The sequence below is a fragment of the Pseudophryne corroboree genome, chromosome 2 (genome assembly GCF_028390025.1).
Source record: "Pseudophryne corroboree isolate aPseCor3 chromosome 2, aPseCor3.hap2, whole genome shotgun sequence".
NCBI classification, from domain to species: domain Eukaryota; kingdom Metazoa; phylum Chordata; class Amphibia; order Anura; family Myobatrachidae; genus Pseudophryne; species Pseudophryne corroboree.
Window position 1 is genome coordinate 148,616,849 of NC_086445.1, and position 24,668 is coordinate 148,641,516.

At 48.5% G+C, this 24,668-nt stretch overlaps 1 protein-coding gene across 9 annotated transcripts in view; it reads left to right on the top strand.

The window, feature by feature from the left end:
* The window catches only part of NBEA (neurobeachin), a 1,049,301-nt gene that overhangs the window by 437,711 nt on the left and 586,922 nt on the right, over positions 1-24,668 (top strand). The window lies entirely within an intron of this gene.

The window sequence follows — 24,668 nt, forward strand, 5'->3', positions numbered from 1 at the left end:
ATGCTTGTGTGTTACTCACTGCTTTATACATCCCCTGCACTCTAAATGCTTGTGTGTTACTCGCTGCTTTATACAGTCCTGCACTCTAAATGCTTGTGTTTTACTCACTGCTTTATACAGTCCTGCACTCTAAATGCTTGTGTTTTACTCGCTGCTTCATACATCCCCTGCATTCTAAATGCTTGTGTGTTACTCACTGCTGTATACAGCCCCTGCACTCTAAATGCTTGTGTGTTACTTGCTGCTTTATACAGCTCTGCACTCTAAATGCTTGTGTGTTATTCGCTGCTTCATACATCCTCTGCACTCTAAATGCTTGGGTGTTACTCACTGCTTTATACAGCTCTGCACTCTAAATGCTTGTGTGTTACTTGCTGCTTTATACAGTCCTGCACTCTAAATGCTTGTGTTTTACTCGCTGCTTCATACATCCCCTGCACTCTAAATGCTTGTGTTTTACTCACTGCTGTATACAGCCCCTGCACTCTAAATGCTTGTGTGTTACTTGCTGCTTTATACAGCCCTGCACTCTAAATGCTTGTGTGTTATTCGCTGCTGCATACATCCCCTGCACTCTAAATGCTTGTGTGTTACTCATTGCTGTATACAGCCCCTGCACTCTAAATGCTTGTATGTTACTCACCGCTTTACACAGCGAATGCACGCTAAATGCTTGTGTTTTACTCATTGCTTCATACAACCTGCACTCTAAATGTTACTATATATATATATATATATATATATATATAGAGAGAGAGACAGACAGACAGACAGACAGACAGACACTGCACCCATATTTTCAGTACTTGCCTCTCCGGAGTCCTGGGACAGTGACTCTGAATACAAGGTGGTGCGCAGGTCTACGGCAAAAAGGCACAGTGGCCAATTTCTCGGCATATGCACATGTGCAGTAGGTAAATTGACCGCCGATCCATTTTCTCAGAGAACTGCACAGCACCTTGTGTTCAGAGTCACTGCCACTGCGTGCTAGAGAGGACAAGTCCCAGACAGAGACTGACATGGTCACTATGTGCAAAGACGCATGCTGGAATGGGAGAGGGAGGACAAGGGGACGCCAGTCAGCATTGTGCGCTGAGGGATCTAATACCGTTTGGTCGTCGTCTGCATATCCCTGACTGCACTGCTGTTGACTTGTGCATGCGGTGTCCCTCTTGTGGCTTCTGGCTGGCTGCTCAGGATCCTGATAGAAGGTGGAGCCAGTCTGAACCCTAAGCAGCCAGCCAAAAGCCGCAAGATAGCCGCCGCCCGCCCGAGTCAGCAGCACTGCAGTCAGGGACATGCAGGCGACTGCCAAGCTATATTAGTCCCCTCAGCGCACTGTTCCCCACAACATTGACTGGCACCCCCTTGCCACCCTCCCCAATACCAGCGCACGCCTTTACATGCAGTGTTACTGTACTTGAATTAACACCCCCTCCCCCCATTACCCATGTGTGGCTCTGCCCCTCCGCATTACCTGCTCTTTGGCATGATGACAGAGTCTATTGTATCCTATTACCACCATCTGAGCATTGTTTCAATGCCACAGCCTGAGTACTGTTGCAGAGCATATGCCCCATTTCTCTAACGTCCTAGTGGATGCTGGGGACTCCGAAAGGACCATGGGGAATAGCGGCTCCGCAGGAGACTGGGCACAAAAGTAAAAGCTTTAGGACTACCTGGTGTGCACTGGCCCCTCCCCCCATGACCCTCCTCCAAGCCTCAGTTAGATTTTTGTGCCCGAACGAGAAGGGTGCAGTCTAGGTGGCTCTCCTGAGCTGCTTAGAAAAAAGTTTAGTTTTAGGTTTTTTATTTTCAGTGAGACCTGCTGGCAACAGGCTCACTGCATCGAGGGACTAAGGGGAGAAGAAGCGAACTCACGTGCGTGCAGAGTGGATTGGGCTTCTTAGGCTACTGGACATTAGCTCCAGAGGGACGATCACAGGCCCAGCCATGGATGGGTCCCAGAGCCGCGCCGCCGTCCCCCTTACAGAGCCAGAAGAGCAGAAGAGGTCCGGAAAAATCGGCGGCAGAAGACGTCCTGTCTTCAATAAGGTAGCGCACAGCACCGCAGCTGTGCGCCATTGCTCTCAGCACACTTCACACTCCGGTCACTGAGGGTGCAGGGCGCTGGGGGGGGGGCGCCCTGAGACGCAATAAAAACACCTTTTTTGGCAAAAAATACATCACATATAGCTCCTGGGCTATATGGATGCATTTAACCCCTGCCAATTTTTCCATAAAAAAGTGGGAGAAAGGCCGCCGAGAAGGGGGCGGAGCCTATCTCCTCAGCACACTGGCGCCATTTTTTCCTCACAGCTCCGTTGGAGGAAGGCTCCCTGACTCTCCCCTGCAGTCCTGAACTACAGAAACAGGGTAAAACAAGAGAGGGGGGGCACTAATTGGCAGATAAATATATACAGCAGCTATATCAGGGAAAAACACTTATATAAGGTTATCCCTATATATATATATATATATATATATATATATAGCGCTCTGGTGTGTGCTGGCAAACTCTCCCTCTGTCTCCCCAAAGGGCTAGTGGGGTCCTGTCCTCTGTCAGAGCATTCCCTGTGTGTGTGCTGTGTGTCGGTACGTTGTGTCGACATGTATGAGGAGGAAAATGGTGTGGAGGCGGAGCAATTGCCTGTGTTAGTGATGTCACCCCCTAGGGAGTCGACACCTGACTGGATGGTCTTATGGAAAGAATTACGTGATAGTGTCAGCACTTTACAAAAGACTGTTGACGACATGAGACAGCCGCCAAATCAGTTAATACCTGTACAGGCGTCTCAAACACCGTCAGGGGCTCTAAAACGCCCGTTACCTCAGGTCGATACAGACACTGACACGGACACTGACTCCAGTGTCGACGGTGAGGAAACAAACATATTTTCCAGTAGGGCCACACGTTACATGATCACGGCAATGAAGGAGGTTTTGAACATTTCTGATACTACAAGTACCACAAAAAAGGGTATTATGTGGGGTGTGAAAAAACTACCCGTAGTTTTTCCTGAATCAGATGAATTAAATGAGGTGTGTGATGAAGCGTGGGTTTCCCCCGATAAAAAACTGCTAATTTCTAAAAAATTATTGGCATTATACCCTTTCCCGCCAGAGGTTAGGGCGCGTTGGGAAACACCCCCTAGGGTAGATAAGGCGTTCACACGCTTATCAAAACAAGTGGCGTTACCGTCTCCTGATACGGCCGCCCTCAAGGAACCAGCTGATAGGAAGCTGGAAAATATCCTAAAAAGTATATACACACATACTGGTATTATACTGCGACCAGCAATCGCCTCAGCCTGGATGTGCAGTGCTGGGGTGGCTTGGTCGGATTCCCTGACTGAAAATATTGATACCCTGGACAGGGACAATATATTTTCTCTGACGTCCTAAGTGGATGCTGGGGACTCCGTCAGGACCATGGGGGGATAGCGGCTCCGCAGGAGACAGGGCACAAAACTAAAGCTTTAGGATCAGGTGGTGTGTACTGGCTCCTCCCCCCATGACCCTCCTCCAAGCCTCAGTTAGGTTTTTGTGCCCGTCCGAGCAGGGTGCAATCTAGGTGGCTCTCTTAAGGAGCTGCTTAGAAAAAGTTTTTAGGTTTATTATTTTCAGTGAGTCCTGCTGGCAACAGGCTCACTGCATCGAGGGACTTAGGGGAGAGAAGTTCAACTCACCTGCGTGCAGGATGGATTGGCTTCTTAGGCTACTGGACACCATTAGCTCCAGAGGGAGTCGGAACACAGGTCTCACCCTGGGGTTCGTCCCGGAGCCGCGCCGCCGACCCCCCTTGCAGATGCTGAAGATTGAAGGTCCAGAAACCGGCGGCAGAAGGCTCTTCAGTCTTCTTGAAGGTAGCGCACAGCACTGCAGCTGTGCGCCATTGTTTGTCACACACTTCTCACCAACGGTCACGGAGGGTGCAGGGCGCTGCTGGGGGCGCCCTGGGCAGCAATGTAAATACCTTTTATGGCTAAAAAATACATCACATATAGCCCTTGAGGCTATATGGATGTATTTAACCCCTGCCAGATATTACAAACTACGGGAGAAAAGCCCGCCGGAATAGGGGGCGGGGCTTATTCTCCTCAGCACACAGCGCCATTTTCCTGCTCCGCTCCGCTGTGAGGAAGGCTCCCAGGACTCTCCCCTGCACTGCACTACAGAAACAGGGTAAAACAGAGAGGGGGGGCACTTTTTATGGCGATATTTTATATATTTAAGCTGCTATAAGGATACAACACTTATATAAGGTTGTTCCCATATATATTATAGCGCTTGGGTGTGTGCTGGCAAACTCTCCCTCTGTCTCCCCAAAGGGCTAGTGGGGTCCTGTCTTCGATAAGAGCATTCCCTGTGTGTCTGCTGTGTGTCGGTACGTGTGTGTCGACATGTATGAGGACGATGTTGGTGTGGAGGCAGAGCAATTGCCGGTAATGGTGATGTCACCCCCCAGGGAGTCGACACCGGAATGGATGGCTTTGTTTATGGAATTACGTGATAATGTCAGCACATTACAAAAATCAGTTGACGACATGAGACGGCCGGAAAACCAGTTGGTACCTGCCCAGGCGTCTCAGACACCGTCAGGGGCTGTAAAACGCCCTTTACCTCAGTCGGTCGACACAGACCCAGACACGGACACTGAATCTAGTGTCGACGGTGAAGAAACAAACGTATTTTCAAGTAGAGCCACACGTTATATGATCACGGCAATGAAGGAGGCTTTGCATATCTCTGATACTGCAAGTACCACAAAAAGGGGTATTATGTGGGGGGTGAAAAAACTACCTGTAGTTTTTCCTGAATCAGAGGAATTGAATGATGTATGTGATGAAGCGTGGGTTAACCCAGATAGAAAAGTGCTAATTTCAAAAAAGTTATTGGCATTATACCCTTTCCCGCCAGAGGTTAGGGCGCGCTGGGAAACACCCCCTAGGGTGGATAAGGCGCTCACACGCTTATCAAAACAAGTGGCGTTACCGTCTCCTGATACGGCCGCCCTCAAGGATCCAGCTGATAGGAGGCTGGAAACTACCCTAAAGAGTATATACACACATACTGGTGTTATACTGCGACCAGCCATCGCCTCAGCCTGGATGTGCAGTGCTGGGGTGGTCTGGTCGGATTACCTGACTGAAAATATTGATACCCTGGATAGGGACAGTATTTTATTGACTATAGAGCAATTAAAGGATGCTTTTCTTTATATGCGAGATGCTCAGAGGGATATTTGCACTCTGGCATCGAGAGTAAGTGCGATGTCCATATCTGCCAGAAGAAGTTTATGGACGCGACAGTGGTCAGGTGATGCGGATTCCAAACGACATATGGAAGTATTGCCGTATAAAGGGGAAGAATTATTTGGCGTAGGTCTATCGGATCTGGTGGCCACGGCAACTGCCGGAAAATCCACCTTTTTACCTCAGACCCCCTCCCAACAGAAAAAGACACCGTCTTTTCAGCCGCAGTCCTTTCGGTCCTATAAGAACAAGAGGGCAAAAGGACAGTCATATCTGCCCCGGGGCAGAGGAAGGGGTAAGAGAGGGCAGCAAGCAGCCCCTGCCCAGGAACAGAAGCCCTCTCAGGGTTCTGCAAAGCCCTCAGCATGACGCTGGGGCTGTACAAGCGGACTCAGGAGCGGTGGGAGGTCGACTCAGGAATTTCAGCGCACAGTGGGCTTGCTCACAGGTGGACCCTTGGATCCTGCAGGTAGTACCTCAGGGTTACAGGTTGGAATTCGAGAAGTCTCCCCCTCGCCGGTTCCTAAAGTCTGCTTTGCCAACGTCTCCCTCAGACAGGGCGACGGTATTGGAAGCCATTCACAAGCTGTTTTCTCAGCAGGTGATAGTCAAGGTACCCCTCCTACAACAGGGAAAGGGGTATTACTCCACGCTATTTGTGGTACCGAAGCCGGACGGCTCGGTAAGACCTATTCTAAATCTGAAATCTTTGAACCTGTACATACAAAAATTCAAGTTCAAGATGGAATCACTCAGAGCAGTGATAGCGAATCTGGAAGAAGGGGACTTTATGGTGTCCCTGGACATAAAGGATGCTTACCTGCATGTCCCAATTTGCCCTTCACATCAAGGGTACCTCAGGTTCGTAGTGCAAAACTGTCATTATCAGTTTCAGACGCTGCCGTTTGGATTGTCCACGGCACCTCGGGTCTTTACCGCGAAGAAGAGGCGTATTAATTATCCCTTACTTGGACGATCTCCTGATAAGGGCAAGGTCCAGAGAACAGCTGGAGGACGGAGTAGCACTAACCCAAGTAGTGCTGCAACAACACGGGTGGATTCTGAATTTTCCAAAATCTCAGTTGACCCCGACAACACGTCTGCTGTTCCTGGGAATGATTCTGGACACGGTTCAGAAAAAGGTGTTTCTTCCGGAGGAGAAAGCCAAGGAGTTATCCGAACTTGTCAGGAACCTCCTAAAACCAGGAAAAGTGTCTGTGCATCAATGCACAAGAGTCCTGGGAAAGATGGTGGCTTCCTACGAAGCAATTCCATTCGGCAGATTCCACGCACGAACTTTTCAGTGGGATCTGCTGGACAAATGGTCCGGATCGCATCTGCAGATGCATCAGCGGATAACCTTATCGCCACGGACAAGGGTGTCTCTTCTGTGGTGGTTGCAGAGTGCTCATCTGTTAGAGGGCCGCAGATTCGGCATACAGGACTGGGTCCTGGTGACCACGGATGCCAGTCTGAGAGGCTGGGGAGCGGTCACACAGGGAAGAAACTTCCAGGGAGTATGGTCAAGCCTGGAGATGTCTCTTCATATAAATATACTGGAGCTAAGAGCAATTTACAATGCTCTAAGCCTGGCAAAACCCCTGCTTCAGGGTCAGCCGGTGTTGATCCAGTCGGACAACATCACGGCAGTCGCCCACGTAAACAGACAGGGCGGCACAAGAAGCAGGAGAGCAATGGCAGAAGCTGCAAGGATTCTTCGCTGGGCGGAAGATCATGTGATAGCACTGTCAGCAGTGTTCATTCCGGGAGTAGACAACTGGGAAGCAGACTTCCTCAGCAGACACGATCTACACCCGGGAGAGTGGGGACTTCATCCAGAAGTCTTCCACATGATTGTGAACCGTTGGGAAAAACCAAAGGTGGATATGATGGCGTCTCGCCTCAACAAAAAACTGGACAGGTATTGCGCCAGGTCAAGAGACCCTCAGGCAATAGCTGTGGACGCTCTGGTAACACCGTGGGTGTACCAGTCAGTGTATGTGTTTCCTCCTCTGCCTCTCATACCCAAAGTACTGAGAATTATACGGCAAAGGGGAGTAAGAACGATACTCGTGGCTCCGGATTGGCCAAGAAGAACTTGGTACCCGGAACTTCAGGAGATGCTCACGGAAAATCCGTGGCCTCTACCTCTAAGACGGGACCTGATTCAGCAGGGACCGTGTCTATTCCAAGACTTGCTGCGTTTGACGGCATGGCGGTTGAACGCCGAATTCTAAAGGAAAAAGGCATTCCAGAAGAGGTCATTCCTACACTGGTTAAAGCCAGGAAGGAGGTGACTGCACAACATTATCACCGCATTTGGAGAAAATATGTTGCGTGGTGTGAGGCCAGGAAGGCCCCCACGGAGGAATTTCAACTGGGTCGATTCCTACATTTCCTGCAAACAGGATTGTCTATGGGCCTCAAATTGGGGTCCATTAAGGTTCAAATTTCGGCCCTGTCGATTTTCTTCCAGAAAGAATTGGCTTCAGTTCCTGAAGTCCAGACTTTTGTAAAAGGAGTACTACATATACAGCCCCCGGTTGTGCCCCCAGTGGCTCCGTGGGACCTGAATGTAGTTTTGGATTTTCTCAAATCCCATTGGTTTGAGCCACTCAAATCGGTGGATTTGAAATATCTTACATGGAAAGTAACCATGCTACTGGCCCTGGCATCAGCCAGGAGAGTATCAGAATTGGCGGCTTTATCGTATAAGAGCCCATATCTGATTTTCCATTCGGACAGGGCAGAACTGCGGACGCGTCCTCAGTTTCTGCCTAAGGTGGTGTCAGCGTTTCACCTGAACCAGCCTATTGTGGTGCCTGCGGCTACTAGCGATTTGGAAGATTCCAAGTTGCTGGACGTTGTCAGGGCATTGAAAATATACATTTCAAGGACGGCTGGAGTCAGAAAATCTGACTCGCTGTTTATACTGTATGCACCCAACAAGCTGGGTGCTCCTGCTTCTAAGCAGACGATTGCTCGTTGGATTTGTAGCACAATTCAACTTGCACATTCTGTGGCAGGCCTGCCACAGCCTAAATCTGTCAAGGCCCATTCCACAAGGAAGGTGGGCTCATCCTGGGCGGCTGCCCGAGGGGTCTCGGCATTACAACTCTGCCGAGCAGCTACGTGGTCGGGGGAGAACACGTTTGTAAAATTCTACAAATTTGATACCCTGGCTAAAGAGGACCTGGAGTTCTCTCATTCGGTGCTGCAGAGTCATCCGCACTCTCCCGCCCGTTTGGGAGCTTTGGTATAATCCCCATGGTCCTGACGGAGTCCCCAGCATCCACTTAGGACGTCAGAGAAAATAAGATTTTACTTACCGATAAATCTATTTCTCGTAGTCCGTAGTGGATGCTGGGCGCCCATCCCAAGTGCGGATTGTCTGCAATACTTGTACATAGTTATGGTTACAAAAAAATCGGGTTGTTATTTGTTGTGAGCCGTCTGTTCAGAGGCTCCTACGTTTGTCATACTGTTAACTGGGTTTAGATCACAAGTTATACGGTGTGATTGGTGTGGCTGGTATGAGTCTTACCCGGGATTCAATATCCTTCCTTATTGTGTACGCTCGTCCGGGCACAGTATCCTAACTGAGGCTTGGAGGAGGGTCATGGGGGGAGGAGCCAGTACACACCACCTGATCCTAAAGCTTTAGTTTTGTGCCCTGTCTCCTGCGGAGCCGCTATCCCCCCATGGTCCTGACGGAGTCCCCAGCATCCACTACGGACTACGAGAAATAGATTTATCGGTAAGTAAAATCTTATTATTGACTATAGAGCATTTAAAGGATGCATTTCTATATATGCGAGATGCACAGAGGGATATTTGCACTCTGGCATCAAGAGTAAGTGCGCTGTCCATTTCTGCCAGAAGAGGGTTATGGACGCGACAGTGGTCAGGTGATGCGGATTCCAAACGGCATATGGAAGTATTGCCGTATAAAGGGGAGGAGTTATTTGGGGTCGGTCTATCGGACCTGGTGGCCACGGCAACGGCTGGGAAATCCACCTTTTTACCCCAGGTCACCTCTCAGCAGAAAAAGATACCGTCTTTTCATGCTCAGTCCTTTCGTCCCCATAAGGGCAAGCGGGCAAAAGGCCACTCATATCTGCCCCGGGGCAGAGGAAGGGGAAAAAGACTGCAGCAGACAGCCTCTTCCCACGAACAGAAGCCCTCCCCCGCTTCTGCCAAGTCCTCAGCATGACGCTGGGGCCTTACAAGCGGACTCAGGCACGGTGGGGGCCCGTCTCAAGAATTTCAGCGCGCAGTGGGCTCACTCGCAAGTGGACTCCTGGATCCTGCAGGTAGTATCTCAGGGGTACAAATTGGAATTCGAGACGTCTCCCCCTCGCCGGTTCCTGAAGTCTGCTTTACCAACGTCTCCCCCCGACAGGGAGGCGGTATTGGAAGCCATTCACAAGCTGTATTCCCAGCAGGTGATAATCAAGGTACCCCTCCTACAACAGGGAAAGGGGTATTATTCCACGCTGTTTGTGGTACCGAAGCCGGACGGCTCGGTGAGACCCATTTTAAATCTGAAATCCTTGAACACTTACATAAAAAGGTTCAAGTTCAAGATGGAGTCACTCAGAGCAGAGATAGCGAACCTGGAAGAAGGGGACTATATGGTGTCTCTGGACATCAAGGATGCTTACCTCCATGTCCCAATTTGCCCTTCTCACCAAGGGTACCTCAGGTTTGTGGTACAGAACTGTCACTATCAGTTTCAGACGCTGCCGTTTGGATTGTCCACGGCACCCCGGGTCTTTACCAAGGTAATGGCCGAAATGATGATTCTTCTTCGAAGAAAAGGCGTCTTAATTATCCCTTGCTTGGACGATCTCCTGATAAGGGCAAGGTCCAGAGAACAGTTAGAGGTCGGAGTAGCACTATCTCAAGTAGTACTACGACAGCACGGGTGGATTCTAAATATTCCAAAATCGCAGCTGATTCCGACGACACGTCTGCTGTTCCTAGGGATGATTCTGGACACAGTCCAGAAAAAGGTGTTTCTCCCGGAGGAGAAAGCCAGGGAGTTATCCGACCTAGTCAGGAACCTCCTAAGACCAGGCCAAGTGTCAGTGCATCAATGCACAAGGGTCCTGGGAAAGATGGTGGCTTCTTACGAAGCGATTCCATTCGGCAGATTCCACGCAAGAACTTTTCAGTGGGATCTGCTGGACAAATGGTCCGGATCGCATCTTCAAATGCATCAGCGGATAACCCTGTCTCCAAGGACAAGGGTGTCTCTCCTGTGGTGGTTACAGAGTGCTCATCTCCTAGAGGGCCGCAGATTCGGCATTCAGGATTGGGTCCTGGTGACCACGGATGCCAGCCTGAGAGGCTGGGGAGCAGTCACACAGGGAAAAAATTTCCAGGGCTTGTGGTCAAGCATGGAAACGTCACTTCACATAAATATCCTGGAACTAAGGGCCATTTACAATGCCCTAAGTCAGGCAAGGCCTCTGCTTCAGGGTCAGCCGGTGTTGATCCAGTCGGACAACATCACGGCAGTCGCCCACGTAAACAGACAGGGCGGCACAAGAAGCAGGAGGGCAATGACGGAAGTTGCAAGGATTCTTCGCTGGGCGGAAAATCATGTGATAGCACTGTCAGCAGTGTTCATTCCGGGAGTGGACAACTGGGAAGCAGACTTCCTCAGCAGACACGATCTTCACCCGGGGGAGTGGGGACTTCACCCAGAAGTCTTCCACATGATTGTGAACCGTTGGGAAAAACCAAAGGTGGACATGATGGCGTCCCGCCTCAACAAAAAACTGGACAGATATTGCGCCAGGTCAAGGGACCCTCAGGCAATAGCTGTGGACGCTCTGGTAACACCGTGGGTGTACCAGTCAGTATATGTGTTCCCTCCTCTGCCTCTCATACCCAAGGTACTGAGAATCATAAGAAGGAGAGGTGTAAAGACTATACTCGTGGCTCCGGATTGGCCAAGAAGGACTTGGTACCCGGAAATTCAAGAGATGCTCACGGAAGACCCGTGGCCTCTACCTCTAAGAAAGGACCTGCTCCAGCAGGGACCATGTCTGTTCCAAGACTTACCGCGGCTGCGTTTGACGGCATGGCGGTTGAACGCCGGATCCTGAAGGAAAAAGGCATTCCGGATGAAGTTATCCCTACCCTGATCAAAGCCAGGAAGGATGTAACTGTGCAACATTATCACCGTATTTGGCGTAAATATGTTGCGTGGTGTGAGGCCAGGAAGGCCCCTACAGAGGAATTTCAACTGGGTCGATTCCTGCATTTCCTGCAAACAGGACTGTCTATGGGCCTCAAATTAGGGTCCATTAAGGTTCAAATTTCGGCCCTGTCAATATTCTTCCAAAAAGAACTAGCTTCAGTTCCTGAAGTTCAGACGTTTGTCAAGGGGGTACTGCATATACAGCCTCCTTTTGTGCCTCCAGTGGCACCTTGGGATCTCAATGTAGTTTTGGGATTCCTAAAATCACATTGGTTTGAACCACTCACCACTGTGGACTTAAAATATCTCACATGGAAAGTGGTAATGCTGTTAGCCCTGGCTTCAGCCAGGCGTGTATCAGAATTGGCGGCTTTATCCTATAAAAGCCCTTACCTAATTTTTCATACGGACAGGGCAGAATTGAGGACTCGTCCTCAATTTCTCCCTAAGGTGGTTTCAGCATTTCACTTAAACCAGCCTATTGTGGTGCCTGCGGCTACTAGGGACTTGGAGGATTCCAAGTTGCTGGACGTAGTCAGGGCCCTGAAAATATATGTTTCCAGGACGGCTGGAGTCAGAAAATCTGACTCGCTGTTTATCCTGTATGCACCCAACAAGCTGGGTGCCCCTGCTTCTAAGCAGACGATTGCTCGTTGTATTTGTAGTACAATTCAGCTTGCACATTCTGTGGCAGGCCTGCCACAGCCAAAATCTGTAAAAGCCCATTCCACACGGAAAGTGGGCTCATCTTGGGCGGCTGCCCGAGGGGTCTCGGCTTTACAACTTTGTCGAGCAGCTACTTGGTCAGGGGCAAATACGTTTGCAAAATTCTACAAATTTGATACCCTGGCTGAGGAGGACCTGGAGTTCTCTCATTCGGTGCTGCAGAGTCATCCGCACTGTCCCGCCCGTTTGGGAGCTTTGGTATAATCCCCATGGTCCTTTCGGAGTCCCCAGCATCCACTAGGACGTTAGAGAAAATAAGAATTTACTTACCGATAATTCTATTTCTCATAGTCCGTAGTGGATGCTGGGCGCCCATCCCAAGTGCGGATTGTCTGCAATACTTGTACATAGTTATTGTTACAAAAATCGGGTTATTATTGTTGTGAGCCATCTTTTCAGAGGCTCCTCTGTTATCATGCTGTTAACTGGGTTCAAATCACAAGTTGTACGGTGTGATTGGTGTGGCTGGTATGAGTCTTACCCGGGATTCAAAATCCTTCCTTATTGTGTACGCTCGTCCGGGCACAGTATCCTAACTGAGGCTTGGAGGAGGGTCATGGGGGGAGGGGCCAGTGCACACCAGGTAGTCCTAAAGCTTTTACTTTTGTGCCCAGTCTCCTGCGGAGCCGCTATTCCCCATGGTCCTTTCGGAGTCCCCAGCATCCACTACGGACTATGAGAAATAGAATTATCGGTAAGTAAATTCTTATTTTTTGGCCACAGGCTATCAGTCGCCTAATGGCTGCTGACAGGATAATGCACAATGGGCCTAATTCAGTATGGGTTGTAGCAGTGTGAAAATTTGCACAACTACAACCCTTTACATTAGCATGCAGGGGGACGCTCAGCACAGGGCAAGTCGCCCCCCCTCCCCTCCCGCATGTTAAGGTTAGCCCTCTGCCTGCGCAGACAGCTAACCACCATGTTTCGGGTCGCAATGCATGACAAGTCACGCAGCCCGCCCCGCAAAAGGTCCAGACACGCCTGCTGAGAGAGTTAGATTTGGGTGGGTTATATTGTTTCTGTGCAGGGTAAATACTGGCTGCTTTATTTTTACACTGCAATTTATATTTCAGTTTGAACACGCCCCACCCAAATCTAACTCTCTCTGCTCATGTTATATCTGCCCCTCCTGCAGTGCACATGGTTTTGGCCAACTACTAACAAATTTGCTGCTACGATCAGGTCTGAATTAGGCCTCTTTATGTCTTTACTGTATATATGTGTATATTTATGATGTAGTTTCTGATGCAGTCTCTTCCCTCCAAACACATCGCAGGCGGTCTAATCACACACAAATAGGTATATCGCCCATTCTATCTGTAGTGCATCAGTGGGTGTGTACACTTGTTATGTCTGTGAAGGCACCGTTCATAGACATATTGCATCAATCCTGCAGCACAGCTGATACTGATATATCTTACAGATATATCGGCCCATCTGGCTGTGTGTATGGGCGACCGTACTCTGACTGCAAGGACTGACATCACAGCTGGGCCAATTCAAATGCCCGTCCAGTTGGGATGTCTGCACAGACACATCAACTGGCTGATTGGTAAGTGTGTTAAGCTTACCGAATCGGCCGCTATATTGGCGGATCCATCTGCATAGTGTGCACTTAGCCTAAGAGTGCTCCTGCCCAGTGATAGTACTTCTGCTATTAACGTATTCTCATCGGGGTGCACCGCCACTTCTAATATACACAGTATTTTGAAATCCCTGTTCACCATAATAGTGATACTACTGTATTACCAAAATAGTGGAACATCTAAGATATTGCAGAAGGCCACCTCTTTTCTTTTCACCAGTAACTCATCTAGTATAAACAATGGGTGGTATTCATGTGAGCTGCGGTCGAAGACCATCCCATCTCCACCATCCCGACGCCTCACTATCCCGATGGTCGGCATGCCGACCAACAGGGACTATTTCCACTCGTGGGTGTCCACGACACCCATAGAGTGGGAATAGAACCCGTGGCGACCGTAGGTCGCCACCGAGCCCGCAGCATGGCGAGCGCAGCGAGCCCGCAAGGGGCTTGCTGCACTCGCCCCTCCCCGCCGGGATCCCGGCGTCGGTAAGCTGACCGGCGGTCTCCTGACCGCCGGTCAGCCATACTACACCCTAAACAATAAATGTATGTTTAATAGCCAGTGTGGTGTGGTAACTTCAGGCCTAATTCAGATCTGATCACAGCAGCAAATTTGTTAGCTAATGGGCAAAACCATCTGCACTGGGGGGTGGGGACGGGGGGGGGGGGGGGGGGGCAGATATAACAAAATAAAGCAGCCAGTATTTACCCTGCACAGAAACAAAATAACACACCCAAATCTAAAGGGGGGTACACACTGAGAGATCCATGTTTAAAATCTAAGCAATCTGACTAGATTGCTTCGATTTTAAGCACGGATCTGCCGTGTGTATGTCCCCCAGCGATAGCCGCGCATCGCTATCGCCAGTGCTAGATTGAGCCTGCATGCAGGCTCAGTCTAGCGGGTCGCTCATTTCACCGCTGTGTGAAGTGAGAGACCCCCCCTGGCTCAGCACACATCTCCCCCGTCAGTACCCCCCTTAACTCTCTCTGCACATGTTATATCTGCCCTCCTGCAGTGCACATGGTTTTGCCATTAGATAACAGATCTGAATTAGGCCCTTAGTCAGATCAGCAGGAAACTTTGGTTGTGTGTGTAGACCAGTGTGTAGATATTTTTATACAATTGCACAACAGGACCAATATACCAGCAGAGGGATCTGCAGATGTATGCTTCAACACCAAACAGAAACTACTAAAAGTCTTTGTAACTTTTAAAACTAATCAATACTGTAGCTGCCAGCTTACTTAGAGGTCGGGGGTAGGGGGGTAGGCTGAAGTATTGCCTAGGGTGCCAAGAAACCTTGCACCGGCCCTGGGCCCACTCTTTCTGTGTGAACTGCTCCAGCTGTCTTAGAAAGAAAGATGAGATAACATAGCATGTACTAAAGGATGCTGTGAGCAAAGCCAGCTTTTGCTGGCATTACCCTATAGAAGCATATGGCCTTCTTTCCGCATTTTCCTGAAAGGGATCCAATCGGATCCCTTTTCAGTACCCCACGTGGCCACCGTGTCCTCTGTACATGTGCAGAAGGACTCCAGGACCTAAATTTGGAAGTCCCTCTGTCGCAAAGAACAACAGTTATTGGTGGTCATTCCGAGTTGTTCGCTCGTTGCCGATTTTCGCTATGCTGCGATTTGCTGCTAAATGCGCATGGTACGCAGCGCGCATGCGCTTAGTTATTTAACTAAAAACTTAACAGTTTTGCTGTTGTTCGTGCGGCGCTTTTCAGTCGCACTGCTGATCGGTGAGTGATTGACAGGAAAGGGGCGTTTCTGGGTGGTAACTGGGCGTTTTCGGGGAGTGTGCTAAAAACGCAGGCGTGTCTGGAGAAATGGGGGAGTGGCTGCCCGAACGCAGGGCGTGTTTGTGACGTCAAACCAGGAACTAAACGGACCGAGCTGATCGCAATCTAGGAGTAGGTCTGGAGCTACTCAGAAACTGCAAGGAATTATTTAGTAGCAATTCTGCTAACCTTTCGTTCGCTATTCTGCTAAGCTAAGATACACTCCCAGAGGGCGGCGGCCTAGCGTTAGCAATGCTGCTAAAAGCAGCTAGCGAGCGAACAACTCGGAATGACCACCATTGTGAGGACTATCCTTTGCGAATTACAATGCATTTGTAAGTAGATGTGTTCGGTATGACATCCTGGCGGTCGGAATGCTGGCGGTCACGTGACCAACAGCAGCATCCCGACACTGAAAATACAGACATCGGAGGGGGTAAGTATATTTACCCACCTCTACCCTAACACTCCAGGGGTTGGTGGCTAGGACTAACCTGCCCTCCCACCCACCTTGCTAACCCTATCCCCCCTAGTCCCTAACCCCCACCACCGGGCCCTAACCTCGATACTTACCTTCGGGATGTTGGCTGTCGGTATTCCTGCGCAGGTCTCCTGTGTGGTGTCGGAATTCTGGCGTAGTTCACATGACCGCAGGCATCCTGACTGCCGGGATGCTGAACACATCCCCCCAAAAGGTATGTAAGTGATGTGTGGCAGGATCCCGTCCTAGAGACAAAAGGGACCCGCATGAGGTAGGAGGGGTGGGGGGGGATTAGGGTCAGGCTGTGGGGAGGGGGGATTAGGTTCAGGTGCCACCGGGCTAGCTGGGGGGTTCTAGCAGGGAGATGGGGCAGTGGACTGGTTGAGAGGGGAATGGGGAACGACAACACTAGGCTGTATATAAAGGAGGGGCAGTGAGACAGGGGTGGGAAAGGGGACACTCGGCTGGAGAAGGGGTACAATGAGCTGCATGGGGGGGAGAACACACTGACTGTACTGGCTGGGAGTTTCCAGGTTCGGGAGCAGTAAGGTGTTTGAAGTGTGCTGTTTGGGGAGGGAAGGGAGGAGACACTGGAATGGGGGGGGGGGGCAGTAATGGTGTTGGACACTGGGCTAGAGAAGGGGCAGACAATGGGATGTGAGCACTGACCCGGGGTTGCTGTTCCTGGCAATATCTGGCCTCGCACACTGACTGAAGCACCGTGCTCTCATATATTAGCCTGCTGAGCAGCCCCTCCGCTCCTGCTGCTGTTGCTGGGATCTCTGGCAGTTTGGTGAGGTGGCTGCCAGCAGTGTTGGTGATCACTGCCTCACGCTGGCAGTGCGGCTGGGGCCACGGCGCGGTGGGAGAAGACATGGCTGTGTTGTGCCAAGCCTCGGCGTCAGGCAGCCACAATCAAGTTTATTGGGACTGGCCTCTCCAGCTCTGAGCCTCGCTCTGATCCTGTAGTCTCTAGTGTGTGGGCATGGGATCAGGCCGGTGCTGGCTCCCGATTAGCGCTGGCCGGGCATGGTTTTGAAATCAATTCAAATAAAGTGAATCTCTTAATGATGTTTACCGCAATCCCCACCTGTTTGTCTGTGGTCCCCTGGAAGCCGCCGGGCCCTAAGCGACTGCTTATGTCGCAAAGTGGTAAATCCGCTACTGGGTGGTTCAATCAGACACTGACTTACTTCTACCTTGGAGTTTAGCTTGCTCTCTTTGGAAGTGTTCCTTGGCTCTGCTTCTACCATTCTCACTGTCCTTATGTTTAATCTGGGGTCAGTTTTCCTCTAGCAGCCTTGTCCAGAGTGGCTGGCTACAGTGCCATGGACATTAAAGTTCATAGCAGTATTTGCAACTGTAGTCACAGGAACATCCATCTGCTTGGATATTGTGTTATTATTGCTTTGGTTGCTGGATGCAGGTTTTAACTAACCATTGAAGTAACCAGGAAATACCGTGGCAGACCTCAAGACCAAGCATGTCTTCTGACCTGTCTGTTACAAACACAAGATAAAATGTTTAGTCCTAGAGCCTTTGGAAATGTGCATCACATCTGTGTGCTGAATGTCAAATGTGCTTTATATAACAGTTTATTTTGGCCTCCATCTGCTGGTGATTCCTTCAGTCCCCAGTCCAAGACCAACTGCGCTCTTGACTTTTTCACATAACCGAAGTGTCTCCTGTACAATGGTTTGTAGTGGTAATTTGTGGGTTTTTTTTTTTTTGGTTTTTTTTTTTAATATTACGGAGAATTCAAACAGTATTCTCTCCCTGCAGGTTACCTAATCTATGTAATTTCACTACTGGCATTGAAGTCCCCTGCAGGTGCTGTGATCCTTGGCTGGCCAGGAGATCTGGTAACATCTGTCTTTTGAGCAAATTCTTAGTTTAAAGACAAGACACCCATAGGCATGCGCACATGGGGTACCTATGCACAGGCACTCCATAATATCCTGCCCTCCCTCACCGAGCGAGTCGATCGATTCCCCCCTGCTGCTGGCCTACCTTGCCTGGCCACAAGACTCCTCTGTACAGGCAGTGCTACTCCTGGCTCTGGTCCCCGGTGCCTCCAGCGGTGTGGATCATTCATCTCACCTGTTGCCGCTGTGGTCCTCTCCTTCTGCTGACCGAAGTGCCTGGGCTGGTGGATGTCCTCCTGGGTTCTGCAGGGCTGCCTATCTGCTTCAGGAGTGATCTTCAATGGCGGCCCCCATCTTTGATTCAGTGCTTCGGCTTTGGTGCTCAGTGCAGCTGTTCCCTTCTCTGTGCTGGTCCGCTGTCCTCCATCTCTGTATGTCCATGTGGGTCCTTTCCATCAGCGGTGCTGTGGTCTGCTGAGGAAGTCCTCCTAGGGATTCTGCTCGCTTCATGTTCCCATGTGTTCCCATGCTTCTTCCAAGGAATAGGCTAACACATGAGGGGGAAACACATGATGGAACATATGCTGCATGGGGGGAACATGAGGGCAGATACGCTGAGTGGGGGGCGGGGCGGGCAAATGAAGGTAGATAAGCTGTGTGGTGGGGCACATGAGGACATATACGCTGCATGGGGGGGCACTCTGCATGTTTGTGTGTCGGGGGCATTTATTATGTGTATAAGCAGCACTGCTCCTGTGGACATTATGTATATAAGCAGCACTGCTACCGTGGGCATTATGTGTATTAGCGGCACTGCTACCATGGGCATTGTGTATAAGGGACACTGCTACCATGGGCATTGTGTATAAGAAGCATTACTGTGTAGCGTAATGTGAATATGGGGTGCTAGTGTGTGTTGTAACGTTAGTAAGCGGCATTACTCTGGTGTAATGTGAAATAGGGGCACTACGTGCAGTGTAATGACAATTAGATTGTGCTACTGTATTGTGTAATTTGAATTGGGGGTACTGTTGTTTAGCCATGCCACACCTTTCTTGTGATACCACACCCCTCTTAAGCGCTGCAAGACTTCTGCATGCACTGTTACTTTAGACAGTATGGGGGTTAGGGCACATATTTGTAGCTGAACACCCTTCCATCAGCCCTAGCTTTGCCTAATGGGAGCGGAGTAGGTGGCAGGGGAAATAAGTTCCACCACCTCTTCGGGACCACTTTAAGCCCTACTCATTCAGTGAGACGCCCCCCTCCCCGCTGCTCCCCTCAAACAGGAGCAGCAGCACCAAGCCAGCAGCAGCGGTGGCGGCGATGGCCAGAAGCCCAGCAGCAGTGAGCTCTACTGGGGGCATTAGTTGTAACTGGCACTACTGGGGACATTACGTGTAACTGGCACTTCTTGGGATATTATGTGCATTTGGCACTGCCTGAGTTATTATGTATATCTGGCATATACTTGATGGGAGCATTAAGTGTATCTGGTACTACTGACGGCATTACGTCTATCTGGCACTACTAGGGGTATTACATCTATCTAGCACTGCTGGGGGCATTATGTGTATCTGGCACTGCTGAGGATATTATCTATGCCTGGCACTGCTGAGGATATTATGTATGTCTGGCACTGCTGGGGGTATACTGTGTGGCGTAATGTGAATTTTGCTCATACTGCATAGCCTAACGTGATTTTTGGCTCATACTGTATAGCATAATGTGGATTTTGGCTCATACTGAGTGGCATAATGTGAATTTAGGCTCATACTGTGTGGCATAATGTTAATTTCGGCTCATACTGTGTGGGATAATGTGAATTTCAGCTCATACTGTCATAATCGGAATTTTGGCTCCTACTGCGTGGCGTAATGTGAGTAAGGGCCACTACTGTCAGTAGCTGGCGAGCATGGGGACGTGTAACAAATGCTGGTGTCCTGCGGAGGAAGGGTCTGATGGCATAGAGACAGATTTGGCTCTGATGGCACATGTGTAAATTTTAGACTTTACTTGTGTTATATTAAAACTCAAATGTTCGGCCCCCTAAATCTCCTCCTGTTCTTTTCAGAGTGGCCCACTTAAAATCAAGTTGTAGGTGCTGGGGGATGCAAGAGGTTGGGTGTGTGTGGGGGGAAGGTTGAGTCTATTTTCCCTTTGTGGAAAGGACCCGGATGTAACATCAGGTGAGGGCGGAATTTCTCCTTCCCTTACAGCATGTTAATGTTTTCTCGAATCTCAGTTTGTGGTAGGGTATTTTGTTTTATTTATGCTGCATTGTACCCTTGCAGGCTCGCTTAGATTGCCTCGTTTCGGGCGCAGTATCTCACTCCACTTCACTTGCCGCAGGTTACTATTCCAAATTGTTGGTGACGTTGACCCAATGCATTATGGGAAAGGTCCTCTCCATGAAATGAATCTAGACGCTACTGTGGGAGGGGGTGAGGAGAGGGGAGTGGTAATGCACCTAGGCCCCCCACTCTCTAGTTCTGCCTCTGTGTCAGGGATAGGTTGGGGAAGTGTAAGCAGCTATAGGGAGCAGCGGCAGAAAGGACTGAGGGTTATTCCTGTAACGGACTGTCAATACTGGCCGGTGGTAGCACCACTATGTTTCATTTTATTTCTCTGGGGTGTATTATATCTACTTTCTTATTAGGAACTAGGGAGAAATTAGATAAAACCATGTGATATTACTGAGAGAATGTAAAATAGTGCTAGACATGTCCCTGGGCGGTGCTAGACACGCCTAGAAGATGGTGCTAGACACGCCTAAAAGATGGTGCTAGACACGCTCAAAAGGCTAGACACACACCCTCTTGCGGTGCACCCCCTAATTAGTTAGCTGCGCATGCCTATGAAGACACCACTACATCAAATGATAATATCAATGCAAAGAGTGAATAACATAGGTCAGAAGCAGATTTTAGATGGCACGGAGGAGGAAATAAGCATGCTCCAAGGTCCTTTCAAACAAAGAATGGCATGGTGAATGATAGCAGAATACTGCACAGCTTGTTGTGTTTTTAGCAGTTTGATAGCTCTATAAGTCCAGGGAATTTCCTGGAATACATTGAATAAGCAGTAACGACATGGGGATATGAGAAGTATCCTAGATCTCTCCATCTCCCCCACAATGATGACCCAACAACCTCCCTGGGGAATCTCCTGAAATGTCAGCATCCGCATGGTCATATAGGACTGTTAATCCCCAGTGTCTATAACGTACTTAGAGGTGTTTTAATCTGTTCATATTTACTGGTTAAATTACATTAATTCTTCAAAAAGACAGGAAAAGTTGAAAACGCAATTGCTTGGATAGTGTTTGAGAATTCCTTAAAAACCAGTGACGTATTGGCTTGGACATTTTTATACTACTCTGGACGTTTTAAATTGTGTTGGACAGCTTTATACTGTGCTTGAGATTTGTTTCCATTCTTAAATAATGTGATATTTTCACTCTGATTTATAGGCTCTGCTCTCTCCTGTTAGGCTTCTGGTAAAACAGAGAATCCTCAGTTACAGTGCGATTTCTCCTACTTTATGGGATAGTTGCATATAGGCACATCTCTGTTTTCAGTATTTGGAATAGTTTGAGTGCACTGTGGTATTTCTGGATTTGTCTTGTTTTTTTAATGAATTCTTTATTTCATGAGTTTCGAGGAGTACAATCAAAACACATTTCAATTACAAGCATCGTCAAACTGCAAATCAAAAAACAAAGTATAGCACTTTGCTCAGGATCAGTGTATAGAAACAAAGAGAGGAAAGGTAGACAAGAACAGGGAGGTAGAAGTGAGAAGAAGAGGGGACACCAGGAAGTGAAGATAGGGCCCCCTGGGAGAACTGTTGCAGCATATTTTCATACAGGTGGAGAGAAAACACAATGTATGGTCAACCAAACAAAGGACCAAATGCTCTGCAAAGAGCTAGCCTATGCAAGACTTAATGGATAAGATGTCAAATATAAGTTCTTTGCCCTTGAAATCCAGCCAACTAAACCAGATGGATATGAACTCCATGTGTCTATCCGTAGTCGAAAGTAAGATGTCATCCATGGCCATGTAGAAGTCCACCAATTGGTATTAAGCGGAGGAAGCTGATAACACTAGTGAACTGGGAGAACTGCCCTCGCTGCGTTATTAATATACTTAAGCAGATATTATAGGAAGACACCAGGATATCAAAGTATTAAAGGAACCAAAACTCTGGTCCATTTAGCATAGAGGGCCCCACTGCTTCTTTGGCCAGACTATTTATTTTCCAGAATGGGAAAATTAGGGTAATCCCACCAAATATTGAACTCTTATCCTTATGACCTCTCCAGCAGAGAGGGACACTGATGGAACTTATGTATAACATCTGGGCATCTGTACCATCTCATCAAAAGTTTGTATTTTGCCTAAAGAACTTCAGAACTAGGTGAGCAGGCATTAATGAATTCATATATCCTATGCCAATTAACACTGTCCCCGTAAATCTCTAAATCTTTATCTCACAGCTATGTTAAGTGTGGTCATCCTCAGACAGGTCCTGAATATGAATTTCACAGATCCCAGATACAGTATGTTATGAGTCGGAGGGATTTTCTTGTGTGCGCATCATCTCAAAGGGAGTGAGGTTTCTACCTATAGTCTCCGCACTACCTATCAAAGACCGGAAATTGTGAACCTGGTGGAAGTGGCAGTAGTCCATATCTTGAAGAAAACATTTTTTGTTGGAGCTCCTGAAAAGATTTGTATTTGTATTACCTTTCACAATCAGATTTACTGCTGTAGACCTTTTCGCAGTGGACCAGGAACGAAAGTCCTCCTGACAAGTGCCTGACTGGAATAAAGGGATATGGAGAATGGGAGTAAATGGAGAGAAGATAAAAGAAATACCCTTCCTGGACCTAAGACTTCCCCACAGAGCCAGCCTTTGACTTATGTATATTGTTGGTATTTTATGACCCCAGGGAAGATAAGTCAAAGGAGCTAGGGCGGAAGACAGATTTTCTAATCTCTCTCCATTGTTTCTCATCCCCTCTCCTTTATAGAAGATTCCATCAAGAATCTAATTTTAAACAATTGGCTGATAATACACGGTCGATTCACAGTGTTATGACCACCAGCTAATAGCCAGAGTAGCCCCCATGTTTATTTTGACGGTGTGCTGCTCCACCGTAGCATGTCGGTCCGCCCTCACGCATCTTCGTAGACGACATTCACCTCTCATATCAATGGCGCGTGGTGCTTGGCATTTTCCAAATCTGTTATTCGCAGTGGTGCCATTTGTCCAGTCATGATACACCTTCACCACAGCAGCACGGCAACCTTCACAAACTGCGCTGTTTTAGAAATGCTGACCCAAAAGCCGATAATCATCCGTTTATGCAACTCTGATAAATCTCCCCTTTTAACCATGACAGCAACAAGTGATATGTGTGCAGACGGCCTATCGCACACCTCATATACCCACTTAGCCAACACACGACACGTGACGTACTTCATGGGCTACGCGCTGCCAACGTCAAATGTAGTGGTCATAATAATGTGTACGTAGATATCATTAGTAGAAGTTTAAATCCCTTGTGCTTACGTCTGAATAATAATGGTATGCTTACACCTTGGTATCCTCCCACCCCACATGAAGCGTCGATTGGCACAGTGTAGATCCATCAGGAAACTGAAGGGAATACTCACTGGTACCCATGGGAGAACATTAATTTGAGATGCGAGGGTTGCCACTTACAGGGAAAACATTGATTTAAGCCATCAACTATGACTGCGGGAACCTGATTTTTGTTATAATAATACTTTTTTTCTTTTACCTGGGCTGAATATTTAGAGTCTATGTACTGAATCTTCGTTTTACTGATCACCACATCCAGTGTTTGCACTCACAGATGCTCTAATATAATGAATCACTCTTGTTTGTTCTAACTCTCCTACAGATGTGTCCTCATACATCGTTGCTTCAGTTGCGCCAAACAGCCCTTCTAGGCGCACCAGGTCCCGTTAGACTCTGCTAGCGCCGGGCGTCTTGCCAAAATGCAAATTATTCGCAACGCAATACAGCTAGTACGCACCAGGAGACTGTACTGATTAATTTTTAGATGTGACACTTGTATATCTGTGTGCTAGTCCTTGAATCTGCATAGGAAGTGCTACAGTGTAACAGCCACAGCTCTTTTCCAATACAAGTTCCGTTACATTATAAGTAGGTTCAGGATGTGTTAAATTGGTGTATGTTTGTAAGTATATTCTTGGTAATGCCATTTATACATCCGGTCCTTTCATGTTCCATTCATGCCGATTTCTTGGTAACCAATATGCCAATTCTGTTTATTCTGATCAACACAGATTTCATTAAATACAGATGTAGCCAATGTCATCATTGCCGTAATGAATCGTGGCAGTGACTTTGTGCGCCCAGGTGCGAATAGTCGCATCCGTGATCGCACAGTGCTATTCCTATGCATCACGGGGGCGATTATGCCCTCATGCCCTCCAGCGGGCACACTAATTGTAGCAAACTTGTTGCACCCGCAAATAGTCGCAGGTGCAGTGGGCATGGGTATATCTGTACTGTCATCTTACCATAATATTATGCTTCATGTTTTTAGAAAAATAAAACAACGCAATTTCTATAACGGCAGTAAGGGTCTTACAATAAAGCATTCAGGGCACAAATCGGATTATACTATGTATGACAACCACTTTACTTTTCCCATCTTCCCCTCTTTAAAGTCCAGCTATGTTTTATACTTA